A 13,551-nucleotide genomic window follows, 5' to 3' on the forward strand; every position below is an offset into this window, starting at 1 on the left:
GGGTTTCAGCATGTGAATTTTGGGAGACACATTCAGTCCATAACACTGCTTTAAGCCACTAGGTTTAAGGGCAGTTTGAAGCTTGAGGGCTTAGTGGGACAGAAGCCCTGGGAAGCTTGTTAGCTGGGGAATGGTCTGACCACTAGCTATGTGGAGACCAGAGCCCAGGGCAGTGAGTGGCAGCAGGAGGTTAGTCGGTGGTCATCCTGGCTGTGCAGGGAGAGGCGCTATGGGCTGGGAGTAGAGGCTGGAGCTGGAGGAATTGAAAAGTAACCACATCCAGGATGTGTTTCAAAGGTCCAGCCTGGAGAGTGTGTTGATAGTTTGGATGTGGGGTGTAAAAGAGGAGTCGAGGATGACGGCAAGAATTTCGGTCTGAATTCCTGGATAAAGAGGAGAGGAGGAGTTTTGGAGGAGGGGCGGGAACCAAGGATTCTGTTTTATACCTGTTGACTCTCAAATATCTATTCGATATCCAAGTGGAGACGGCTGGACACACCAGTCTGGAGGTAAACGAGGAGGGCAGGGCTGGAGATGGAAGGTGCCCGTGAACAGCTGTTGTTCAAAGCCATGAAGGAGACGAGATGGCTTAGGCAGTATATTTAGACTGGACAGAGGTGTGAAAACTGAGTCCTGCAGCTTTCCGGTTTACGAGACAGTAGAGATTAGGAGACACGAGGAATGGACACTGAGGGGTGACCGTGAGGAGGAGGAAAGCAAGGGCACAGTGTCTCTGAAACCACGTGACGAAGGCTTTCCAAGAAGGGGAGCAGGGGAACCGGAAGATGCGGACGAGAAGTGATGGAAAGTGATGCCCCCTGGACCAAGCAACCTCACCAGTGTGTGGACAGAACAGAATCTGCATTGGATTGAGATCCAGAAAAATGTGGAAGCGGAAAATGGAAATGAAGGACACGGACAAGCATCTCCAGGAGTGTCACTCGGAGGCGTGCGGGAGTGAGATGCTAAATGGACAGCCCTCTGCTGAGGGGTAAGAGGTGCGGAGAGAGGGTCCCGAGCGTCCAAGTGGAGGGCACGCAGCACACAGGTGGAGGCGTGGGCTGTAGACTGGAGGGCACAGCCTCTAACGGGCAAGAAGGCAGAGCGCGTGGGTACAGGCGCAGAAATCGTGATAGGCTCACGGTGCTGGGTTACCCCTGGTGGTCCCTCAGGGAAATAAAGGACAGAAAGTTTCTGAGAGCAGGAGAGCTTCAGAACTTTGAGGTGAGCAATGAAGGTGTGAAGCGCTCCGCCGGGGGGGAGTGAACTGACGAAGGCCACGTGGTCGTGCTGGCCGGTGGCGCTAAAGACCCATTGGCTGTTTCTGGTCTTCATTTAAAGGAACACCCGTAGCGGCCTGTGCAGGAGCCAGGGGGGTGTGTCCCTCCGGCTCCGTTTCAAGAGAGAACCTGCAGCGGCTGGAGAAGGGCAGCTACCCGACAGGCTCCCCAGTGCAGGGCCTTCAGGATCGGACAGGACATCTGAGCCAAAGCCACGCTCTGCCTGGCAGCGCCCAGCCCGTGGCTGAGGGGGGGGTTCCCCTCGTGGGACGGCTCCACTGGCTGCCTTTGCCCCACGGCTCCCCACTGCGTTGGCCGAGAGTTTCTCAGAATTGCAGCACGATCTCGGGCTCTCCGTACTCTGTCACAGGTGGCAGACCCCCTCACATTCTGCAAGTTTTCCTTGTCGACCCCTCCCTCCCCAGCTGCATCCTTCAGAGGGGTCAGCCCCGCCCACCCACCTCAAGCTCCAGCTCGGGATCTACTTCTCAGCGACTGACTCCAGCTAACACGACGCGGTGAGGGGTCTTCTCCTCCAGCCACCTGCCCCTGCTCCCATCACGGTCCGCACACAGGTAAGCCGAGGGCTGGACTTCTCCGCGTGAGCATAAAGGAGGGACAGCGGGGCCGAGGAATGGCGTTCCCAACACGTGCAGACCCACCTCTGAGCGTGCAATCACGCTGGTTAAGATGAGCAGTGAGACCCGGGAAACACGACGGTCCCTGAACGCTGGGACAGTCGGCCGTGCGCCCAGCTCAGCTTATCTTTGTTTTCATCTCACAACCGTCCAGCGGCTCACCCTCCCTTTCTTTAGAGAAAACAAGAGAGGCACCTGCCAGACTGCTCTTCAGGAGCTTCTCAGTTTGGGCCACAATCCTGAGTTGTCAAAAGAACAGACTTACATCCCACACCCTCCTTGTACCAGGCATTGCGCTGGGGACTTACTATATCCATTATTCAGTTATCTGGGCCTTAAACAATAGGTAGGTGAGGTTGAGATTATTTTACCTATTTTTATACATGAAGAAACTGAGACTCAAAGAGAAGCCACACGGCCAGTAAGTGGTAGATGAAGGATTTGGACCCGATTCTGAGCTCAGAACCTGAGCTCTTTCCGCCAGATCATGCTGTCGGTGCTTTTAGATACAAAGTACCTATCAGAGCTACTAATTAATTTAATCTTATGTACACAGAGTTCTTACATTATGCAAATGTGTATGTAAATGATTATTTTAATTTGTACAAACAAAGATGCAAATGTATCCTTTGGTTTACAGAAAACTGGTAAGATAACGTTACCTCAGTTGACCCACCCAAGGGATCCAGCAAATCAGAATCATTCTAAGATAAATAAAACCCCAGCTTTCCATATGAGAGCTCTTTCTTCAGAATTTAAAACATTGAGTCTCTGGCGCCCCCAATCCTGGTGATGTTCTTCAGGGCTAAGATAAATGTGAGAAGCAAAACCTCTCTGGAATCTTCTCAATCCAAATAAAAAAAAACAGAACCCATGCTTGAGTTCCATCCTTCAGGATTCAGGCCTGGACACAGCCCCGGCCTTTAACAGTCTGACTAAAGAAATCACACCTTTACCTGAATTCAGGGCACCCAGAAATCACTTTCTCCATCCTCCCCTCCCCTAAGCCGATGAGTTTTAGGAACAGGTAGTATAATTTGAGAGGTGCAGGGAAAATTGACTGCCTCTGCCCACAGCAACCCCCCCATACACATCCCACCCAGGCCTCAGGGGTCTGAAGGCGAAGTTGTCCAAAGTTTAGGAATCTCCATTGAAAAGTAAGTCCCTTGGGCTCATCAGCCATTGTCACCTAACACCTAACTCAGATAAAAATGCTGCTGGAGATGTAAGTTAGGATAAGGTGGAGAGGGAATAGGGTGGAGAAGGTAGAAGTGAGGTAGACAGATAAGGTGGAGAGAAGGGAGATGAGGTGGAGCGGAGGTGAGGCAGAAATGGGAAAAGGAGCCCTAGACAGGGGGAAATAGACTGCTGGGAGGCAAATGCAGCCTGGAAGAGTGACCTCCCCGAGGACATAAGGCTCCTCTGATGGCACTTTGCGGGGTAGGGCTGGTGGCTTCCCTGCCACCTCCCCTCACAGCCCCCTGTGCTCCAGCGCACCCCGTGCTTGCGGAAGTTCCTCAACCAGACGCTCTCTTCCTGGCTCTGAGCCTTTTCACACACGGTCCCTCTCCAGGAACCCTTGCTGCCCCGCATCTGCTTGGCTACTGGCTACCGGCTGCCCTCTGGCCAGTGCTGTGCCTCTCCTCCCGCCTCAGACAGGGTCTAGCACAGACCTAGGTGCTAGGTCTCCCTGCCCTGGACTCCCCCAGCACTCTCCGTGAAGTCCCAGACCACACAGATCCTGTTTTATTTCTCTTCACATTTCTAGCATCTAGCTCAGTGTCTTAAACAAATAGCTTTAATAAATATTCGAGTGACGCAGTGAAACTCTATGACCGAACTTACAACCTTGTCCAGTAGCCGTTAGGTCATCTGTCTGTTCCTGGACCCCTAGAAGCTTAGTACAGTGCCTGGTCCCTAGGGGATCCTCAGTAAACAGTTCTGGGGGTGATTAAGTAACTTAGGCAAAATGCTGGATGGTCTTCGTGGTGGGAATGGCTTCTCGTGCTCCCCGCACTGTGGTCCGCAGCTCCTCCTGGACGATTGTACGAAGACACACGCTAGTTGTCGACACCGACACACCCACAGGGAGCCACCCCTCGGCTGCCCCTGGATAGTGAGCCGCCAGCCCAGCTCTGTGCTTCACGTTCCAGAGGCAGGCTCGCGTCCCTCTAGCCCCTCTTCCCTCCTTTTCCTGCTGCTTCTGGAATTAAGGTGCCGCTGGTCTGGCCTCACTCTGACATTCATCACTCTGGTATTGATGGCCTTCCACCTCCCTGTTATTCTGTGAAGATTAGAAAGCAGAGGCCTTCCTTGGGCAAGGGAATAGGTTTCGTCAGTATTCCGGGTGTAACAGCACAAAGTATAATAAATCCTGGCAGTCAATCGAATATGACATGATAATGAATGTTAACATCACGTGCCCCCCTTCGCCGACAGAGGGGAAAGTCATGTTAGATTACAGCTGAACACGGGCGCCGCGTGATTCCCATCTGCCTCCTTTTCTCTCTCCTCGTTCTGCGGGTTTGACCTTGCTGCCTGCTCCAGCCCTACACCCCAGCTTCACTGGCGCTCGATGCTCAGAAACACTGCTTCAATTCCCAGAGCTCCACATCCCGCCCCCGAGAAACCGGACCTTGGACGAAACTCCCCTCCCCTGAACTTAACAGAATCCTCTGCCTGGGAGCCCCCTGCCGTCCTGGGGCAGCCGTCACCGCCCAACCCCACCCCGCCCAAGTCTGAGTCAGACCCAGTAAGATAACAAACCAGGAGGGCGCGCTGTGAGGGGAATTCCAAGTTCAGAGCCAGTTTCACGCAAGTCAAGAGGCGAGACTCCGCTCCACCCCACGTGAGGCTAAGACAAAACCAGAGTCAAACACCTGTTCCCTGCCTGAGTTTTCCCCCAAACTACTCAGTTTCCGATGATGCTTTGCCTGCTACTTTGAACTTTTAAAAAGCTCAGATTCTCCTAATATAATTCCCAGAATCAGCATTTGCTCCATTGAATCATGATGGATAAAGGTAATAATATCCATTAGTGTTTAAACAAAGAAAGAACTTAGTATCAAGGGTTTTTTTTAACGTTCTTCAGCAGCCTCAGGTCCCTCGACTGGCCAGTCGGAACCTGCTCCCCTTGCTCAGCCAAAATATGTGATAATTGTCCTTTCATCATGGAGCTAAGGGTAACCTTCAACTAAGAGTAATTATAAGAGTAAGCCAGGATGATATGCCAAGCGTTATGCTATTTGGTCCTTATGTACACACATGCCATATGGATTCCGGGTTATATGTTTTATCTGGCTCAGGAAGCTGTAGGCACTTACCCCAAGCATCACAGCCATGGAGTCATGAAGTGTCAGGCTGGGGCATCATTGCGTCCACTCTGTCCATCCAGCATCAATACGAGGACTCACTGTGGGCCAGGGGACCAGCCTCAAGCTTTCTCTCCCCGGGGCACATCCAATACTCCTCAGTAGAAATGGATTGACGACTTGCTTAAAATGCTTCAGATACTGGAAAGGTAGGAAGGATGGCTAATTTAATAATAAACATTATTATTATTAACATCTGATTAGTACTTTACAGTTTACAAAGCACTTTCGTCCACATTATTTCATCCGATCCTCAAGAAAAAAAAAAAACAACACAAAGTAGGCATTATTATCATACTCACTTTATGGATGAAAAAACAGATGAAACTAATCTACATTCACATGTGCCTGAATATTTAAATACAGACTGAAAACCGGGTCCCCAAACAACAAAATTCAATTTAATAGCAATAATGATCCTAGTGTTATTTAGATGTCACTTTTCAGTTTCAAAGTATTTTCACATACATTTAGTTTTAAAGTTAAGTTGAACAAATCTGCAGAAATGCTAAAACATGTATCTTTAACCCAGTCATCCCAGATCCTGACATCTTTCATAGGGAAATACACCAAGTCAAGGCATCTCTACCCAACAGTCTCTATTTTCTCGTATTGCCGTCTTGAAGCTGGTAAGGGAAACACGTGTCAGGGGAGGGAATTCTTGGGGCCTCCTCCGCAGGCTGCAGCCCCAGCTCAGGGAGAGGAAACCCCACCACCTTCTCTCAGCTCTCTTCCCAGCTTTCCCTCAGGGGAGGAGGAACTGCTCATTTGATCGCTGAGAGACTAAGTTCCTAAGGGAACTCATTTCTAAAGTGGGTGAAGCCATTGCTTTGAAAAGTAACGTGCATCTGTGAAAAACTCTCTTCCCAGTTCTCCACCTGCCCCTGCTGGACAAGGCTGGAGTGAACATCTCATCCAGGTGAGGGGCAGAGAAAATGCTGATGTCCTAACATGGAGTGGATCAAAATTATAGATACACACACACACACACACACACACACACACACAGCCGGACCTCATTGTGTGTGTTTTTAAAAACTTTTTTAAGGACTAGAAGGCTATTTACACTTATGTTAATGCTTACTAATACCTTTATAATGATTATGTGTTATTTGTATAATCAGAAAAAAATTAATCGATAGGACAGGTAAGACCGGATTGACAATGGATTGCAATAAAAAAAGACCCAAGGGTGCAGCAGACCCACCTCGACATGAGGCTTCTGATGTCGCCTCAGTGGTAAGTTGAGCACATCAAGCCTATCTGACCTAAAGAATCTGCCAGAAAAACCCTCGTACAGAATACGACCATCCTCCAGGGGAGATAGCTCAAAGGACATTAAGCTACTAACAGTCTGCCTGGCACACAATAAGTCTTTAAACTCCAGAATTTATAAGTATTGAATTGGCCAAAAAGTTCGTTTGGGTTTTTCCATACGAACTTTTTAGCCAACCCAATACTTCAGGAACACATGCTCCAAGATCATTTGGGTATTTGCCTCAAGGTGCAGAAAGAAGAATCCCAGTTTCCCCAGTTCCTGCCTGGCCTTACCCGCTCTGCTGCCAACACTGCACATCAATCATCCCAGTGGCGAACAACCAATGTCAGGGGCAGCAGGCCGGGTGTTAAGCTGGACGTAATTCGAACTGTGTGGCTTTAATCCTCAATACACAGAATGTGTGGTTAGTGCAGTGTTCTGTGATTTTAAAGAAGCCCTTCCTCCTTTTCCCCACTGTGTTCCCCAACCCCTTTAGAATTCCCTTTTCCTTAGGCTTCTACATCCCTGTTAGCACCATCCCCCTCCTCTGAGCCACTGTTGTTAGAGCTGGAAGGATACTGGAGAGCACCCAGCTCAGCCCCTCATGTAGAAACCCAGCAGGACCCTGTGGGACTCCTGGGCACAAAAGCCTTTCTGTGTCCCTTGTTTCTTATTTGTAGGAAATAGGCTTCACTCAGCCTCCTTGACCTTCCCTGAGTTCCAAAGGGCAGGTTCAAACAGTTACTGATTAGGAAGGGAGGGGCTGCAGAGACAGGGGAGGAGCAGTGGAGAAACCACAGTGCAGCCAGTGAGGCAGGGTCCTGGTGCCCCCTCAGGGGATGCACGTCACAATGTCTTTGAGCTGTTTTGCAGACACTGAAACTCCCTCCAGGGGGGAGAAGTTAACTGTCTGCCACCCACGAGCACGGAGACCCCAGACCAGTTGGAACCAGAAAGTTTATGATGCCGACTCCTGCTTACCTCCCCACCAACCAGTCAGAAGAATGTCCACGAGCTGACCACGCCCTCTTTGAACCATTACTATAAAACTCCTCACTACCCCCTCCAGGTCGGGACACACAGTTTTGAGGGCATTAGCTGTGGCCCCCTCTGCCTGGCAAGGCAATAAGGCTATTCTTTTCTACTTCACCCAAAACTGTCCCCAAGATTCAATTTGGTACCAGGGTACAGAGGCGGAATTTTGGCTACAATGTTACTGACAAGGAATTGGTGTCACAGGAAGTGAAGCAAACTTGTCCAATGCCAGCCAGGTCCTCAGTAGCGGGGCCCGGCCATGAGCACAGACAGGCACTGTGTTCACTGCATCTGGGGACCAAATAACTGACACTTAAATATAAAGATGGGGCTGGTGTAAGGGAATGCGTCATCGATCATCGGTTCTGGATTTGATGTCTCTCTGACCCTGGTCTTGGGCAAATCGCTCTGCATTCTGAGCCTAAGTTTCTGCTTCTATACAAAAACCATCCAGAAGGACTTTTGTAGGGGTGAATGAGATAATACATGTGATAAAAGCAGTTTGTAAACTGCAAAAAAAATTATACACATTGTAGACATTGTTATTTTCAACTGCTGGTTAGACACTTTTCCAGAAGAATGTGCATTTTAAAAGAGATTTTCACCTGGTAAGAATCCTGGAGGTAAGGCCCTCTCAAACACTGCTGGCGAGAACATGAACGGCTACAATGACCTGGCAAGATCTATTAAAATTCAAAATATACACCTACTTTGCCCCCTAAATCACACGTAAGAGCTCCTACCCCTAGAAACAAAAGTAGAGTGTCAAAGAATATGCGTACAGGATGGTTACTGCACCAGAGTCTGTAGTGACTACAAGTGGAAACTCACTCAATACAGGAAAAGGTTAAACACCCCAAGAACACTCACACCATAAAATATTCTTCAACTAATAAAAAGAATGTGGTCTTGTTCAATCTGTATTGATTGACCTGGGGGGATTTCTGTGATATATGGTTCAGAGAAAAACAAGTTGCAGAGAAATGTACTTAAGTGATTTCAGTTTTGTAAGACTAGGACTAAAATAATCCCCTACATTTGTGTTAAGAAAGAGCAAGGGAAGGAGGGAGAGAAGGAGTGTGGGACAGAGAAAGAGGAGAAAAGAAAGTGAATAATAAGAGTGAGGTCTCATGAACCCAGAGCAATGGGTGTCCAGTGGTAGAATTTCAGGATGTTTAGCCAATGGGAAAATAAATTCAAAACGAAGTCAGGGAAACATCAAATACGATGAACAGCAGGAGTCTCTGCTTGGGCATGCGGCCGCCTCTCCAGGCACTGACTTCTCCATTCGGAAGCCCCAGGGTTCACAGTCCTCACTCGCCAGCCCAGGTGTCTGCAGCCGCTTAGGTAAGTCATCCGGATGCCCATCTCTGCAGGGAACAGGAGTCTGCAGGGGGAAGTTCATCCAAGTTTTTGGATTTGCCAAGATCTCATTCTTGGGTTCTCCACTAATCTTTAGGATGGAGCCTAAGGTGCAAGCCAAGGTTATAAAAGCAGAGGCAAGCAATCAAGTGTTCTTGACAATAAAGTTGCACCCTGCAGAGCACAGAGTTGATGGCTCTCAGCACGTAATGACCAATATGGGTTGCTGTTGTAAGGAATCGCATGTTGTAATCATAATAAAACACTCCTCCGCAGACAGAGAGTGCCGGTCTCACGCACGCCTTGTTGCTTCACTACTGCCAAGCATCCGGACTCGGGCTCAGAAGGAAACACAGACAGAGAAGCACTCAGTGTGCAGCTGAAGGAGCAGATTCCAGTTTTCATCAGTCAGGAAGCCCACACGTCAAGAAGGTGGGCAGCTGGCTAACAAACGGGAGCAACGCTGCATCACGGGACCTTAGAGTTCCCGGCTACTTCAAGGCAACGGCGAGCCGAGCTATGTGCAGTCCAGCAAAGACAGTTGTTCTTTTTTTTTTAACACCTTTATTGGAGTCTAATTGCTTTACAATGGTGTGTTAGTTTCTGCTGTATAACAAAGTGAATCAGCTATACATATACATACATCCCCACATCTCCTCCCTCTTGCGTCTCCCTCCCACCCTCCCTAACCCACCTCTCTAGGTGGTCACAAACTCCTTAAATGCCAACTTGTCCAGGACACCTTTTCCTCACCAGCAAAGTGCACTGTTCTTCCTCTGTGCATACCTGGTACCTCGCTTTACCCCTTCTCGACACCTGCTAAATGGCACTGCTATTAGTTATCCGCACGTCTCACTTTGAGATCATTTCCATCTTTATGTCACCCCCGTCCTCACCACGGCTCAGCAGGCTGTGGACCTTGATGAAGGCTGATGAGTGTTGAATGAACCTGCTCCTTCCATACGAGGCTCTTCATAGGCACAGCAAAGGTTAAAGAGCCTGGGCTGAGAATCAGGACAAGGGAATCCCAGTTCTGGTTCTATCTCTAACCTCTCAATGAAGTCAGACAAATCCCTCGGCTCGCCTTGGATTAATTTACCCATGAGCACAGCACGAAATCTTGAGACTGGGAAAAACAGTAAGGAACTGACGGGGGAAATCATGACCAAGTAGCAGTAAGACGCATGCCCTCTCCCTCGGGTCCCCCCTACCTGTGCAACAGCAAACGCCTGCCTCGCTGGTGAGAGTGAGCTCAGGCATTGCCTCCTCATGGAAGCCTTCCATGCCTACCCAAGGAGACTTGGAACCCACTGTACACTCTACGGTTAACTACTTGGGACTCTTTATCTACACTCTACTGCAAGTTCTTTGCGAGAGGGTTCAGAGGGAAACGCAGTGAATCTGTATCTGTGTATCCCCAGGGCCTAATATAACACCTGGTCCACAGTTGGCACCCAATAAAAATAGGTGAACAAGTAAATGGGTGGATCAATGAGGGAGGGAGGGAAGGAAAGAGGGAAATCTTTGTATCTTGGGCTCTGGTTTGGTTAAAATGACTCTGAGCTGATCTAATGATAGAATTGGTGTCTCCAGTCTATTTGCTGATGAAATAACATGGAAGTTCTCTAAGATTTGGGGACTTGAAATCTAAATATGATTTCTCTCTTAATCTGTCCTTGTTTATAAATTAACTTCACCCACTGGCAATACCAGGATGAATCACACCATCTACAGAATATTTTCCCAAATACGAGTGGGAAGGAAAAGGATTGCTTGTTGGGCACATTATATATGATCTTCCATTTAATCCTCACAACAAGTGTGTACAGTCAGTGTTATGAAGTACATTATATGGGTAAAATAACTCAGATCTAAGAGGTGAAAAATTCATCTATGGTCATCCTGCAGGAAGCGGCAGGTCCAGGGTTCACCAGAAGCCAAACCCAGTGGCCTACAAAATACCTATAAGGAAATTATTTCCTGTCCATCTCTATAGAAAATCATGGAGACGCAATGTCCATTGAAAAAGGATGGGAAGGGAGAGAGGCGACTGGTTCACTCTGAATCTGATCAGCCAACACCGCTCGCTCGCCAGCCCATCTCTGGCCCACCCACAAGCCCTGACCGACTGTGCCCAGCCCGAGTGGGTAGCGATGGACATACTCCCACCCTGGAACGTACTTGCCCACCTCCCCAAGGGAGCCGCTCTGTGATGTGCAAACCCACCTCTGCTGGGCTGCCCGAGAGGCGTGAAGGGGCTGTGCGCGTAGAAATGGACTCTTTCACTTAGCAGGAGGCAGGTAATTTCTTTTGTCCCTGCTGATGCATTATTGATTGTGATGAATGTCAGAGTGGGAGCCCATTCCAGGAGCCATTAAACAATAATTTCATCTCCGGTGGGTAATTGATTGTCAGGGGCCCACAGTGGCTGGTGGTGAAGTGGTGGTAACGTGAATGTTTTTATTTAGGGCAGGATGTGAAGGGAAGATGGCATGATTTATTTATCAAAAATCAAGCCCGGTTTGCAGGAACGGGAAGCTGAGATGGGAAGTTGACCTTCTCCGAGATTCAGGCCGCCTGTCTGCAGAGGTCAGATTCCTGCTACTCAGATCAGGGACATATCAGGGACTCTCTCCTCTGCCTGCTCCCAACCGCCACCCTCCCTACCCAAACGGAAAATCCAAGGCATTGACTTTCAAAAATCAACATTCCTCCTCCATCCCCACTTCACAAGCCTTCCCAGCCTGTATACCCACCATCGAAATCCAGATGTGCATTCTCTTCATACAGGACAGTTCAGATCTACTGGGCCCCTGAGTTCACACCATGTAGGGCCCTCCCCGTGCCTCCCCACGAACCCAGGGCCCACTTATTCCCCGAGCTCCAGATGACAGCACCTGCTGAGGGAGCCCGATCCACCTCGATCCCCAGGTGAAAGTGTGAGTTGTTCTGCCCCCAAATTCTATGGCAATTCACTCATGTCTCTACATAGAGCTATGATACTGTGTTCTGAATATTTGTTGAGAAGTCTGTCTTGACCATCTGGTCAATGATTCACACTCTTTTCTGGATTATAAACTTACAGAATTTGATGAAAACTATGAAATGTCTCCCTAGGGAAGAATGTGAGCATCTTAGCAGATACACAAAATGTTGCACACAGTTTTAGGGTGTCTACTGATCCCCCAAAAACCATTCTTGGGACTCAGGTTAAGAATCTCTACTCTGGGGCTTCCCTGGTGGCGCAGTGGTTGAGAATCTGCCTGCCAATGCAGGGGACACGGGTTCGAGCCCTGGTCTGGGAAGATCCCACATGCCGCGGAGCAACTAGGCCCGTGAGCCACAACTGCTGAGCCCGCGCATCTGGAGTCTGTGCTCCGCAACAAGAGAGGCCGCGATAGTGAGAGGCCCGCACACCACGATGAAGAGTGGCCCCCGCTCACCGCAACTGGAGAAAGCCCTCGCACAGAAACGAAGACCCAACACACCCAAAAATTAATTAATTAATTAATTAATTAATTAAAAAAAAAGACTCTCTACTCTGACGGAGCCAAGGCCAGTATCTTATTCACCTTTGTGTCTCCAGGCACAATGCAACGTGTGGAACATAGTAGGAGCTTAACAAATGCTTGGTGAATGGGTGCAGACTGTCTGCACGGGGCTCATGAAAGTGGGTGTGTAGGCTTCACTGGGAGCTGCAGGCCTCAAGCATTACTGAGCGAAGAGATAGGAAGTGATACCTGGAACCGTGCAGGGGGAGCTGTTGCCGCCACCCTGAGCTGGGCCTCGGTCCATGTTTTAGCTTCATAACCGGGAAGACAGGATGAGGAAGGGCATGAATGCTGCACAGTGCCACAGAGCTTCGTAGAACTGAACTGGAAACTGCAGACAGCACCCGGGTGCGGGGACTAAGGCCAAGGAGACCCAAAGACTTACCCAAATCTCTGGGCCTCACCCTTCTCATTTCTGTTTTTAGAACTGGAAGACTTATCATGTCCAAAAGGCCTGGGCACAATAATTTCACCCATAACAATAAAAAACAACCCAGCAGCAAAGGCGCTCCCACCATCAGGCTCTCGGGACACGGGCTTTGCCCTCAGCCCCGTAAACGTGACCCTGTGTTCCCTGGAACACCCTCTCTTACAGCGAGGACGTTGCTCAGTCTGCAGCTTTAAAGGCTTCTGCTCCCAAACACAGGGCTGCTGCAGGAAAAGTTGTACCGCCTCACGTGCGGAACGAAGATGCTGGAATCAGTGCCTAAATCTGAACATTAGCTCTCACCTGGGCCAGTTACTAAAACACTCTGTGCTTCAGTTACTTGACTATAAAATAAAAGCAAAATAATTCCTACTCCTGAAGACTGTGAGAAGAACAAGTGAGCACTGAGGGCTCAGAACACATAAGCCCTCAGTAAACGTTAGCCATTACTATTACTATAGTGGGGAGGAGTGGGTCGATATTGTTATTGCAGTAAAGAGTTTTCAGAGTATATGTGTGTGGAAGGATAGGCTTATTTTATTTTATTTTATATTTTAGCTCAGACATCAGTTGAGCGGCAATTCTTCTATCAGGAGCATCCTGTCCTCCAAAGATAAGAAAGCCACCTC

The 13,551-nt window shown here is 49.0% G+C and overlaps 1 long non-coding RNA gene across 1 annotated transcript in view; it reads right to left on the reverse strand.

The window, feature by feature from the left end:
- Positions 1-13,551, reverse strand: part of LOC118899422 — a 255,792-nt gene that overhangs the window by 88,459 nt on the left and 153,782 nt on the right. The window contains exon 3 of the long non-coding RNA XR_005020943.1: positions 5,242-5,430. This is a non-coding gene — a long non-coding RNA (uncharacterized LOC118899422). The remainder of the gene's footprint in view (positions 1-5,241; positions 5,431-13,551) is intronic.

This window comes from Balaenoptera musculus, chromosome 8, assembly GCF_009873245.2.
Source record: "Balaenoptera musculus isolate JJ_BM4_2016_0621 chromosome 8, mBalMus1.pri.v3, whole genome shotgun sequence".
Taxonomy (NCBI): domain Eukaryota; kingdom Metazoa; phylum Chordata; class Mammalia; order Artiodactyla; family Balaenopteridae; genus Balaenoptera; species Balaenoptera musculus.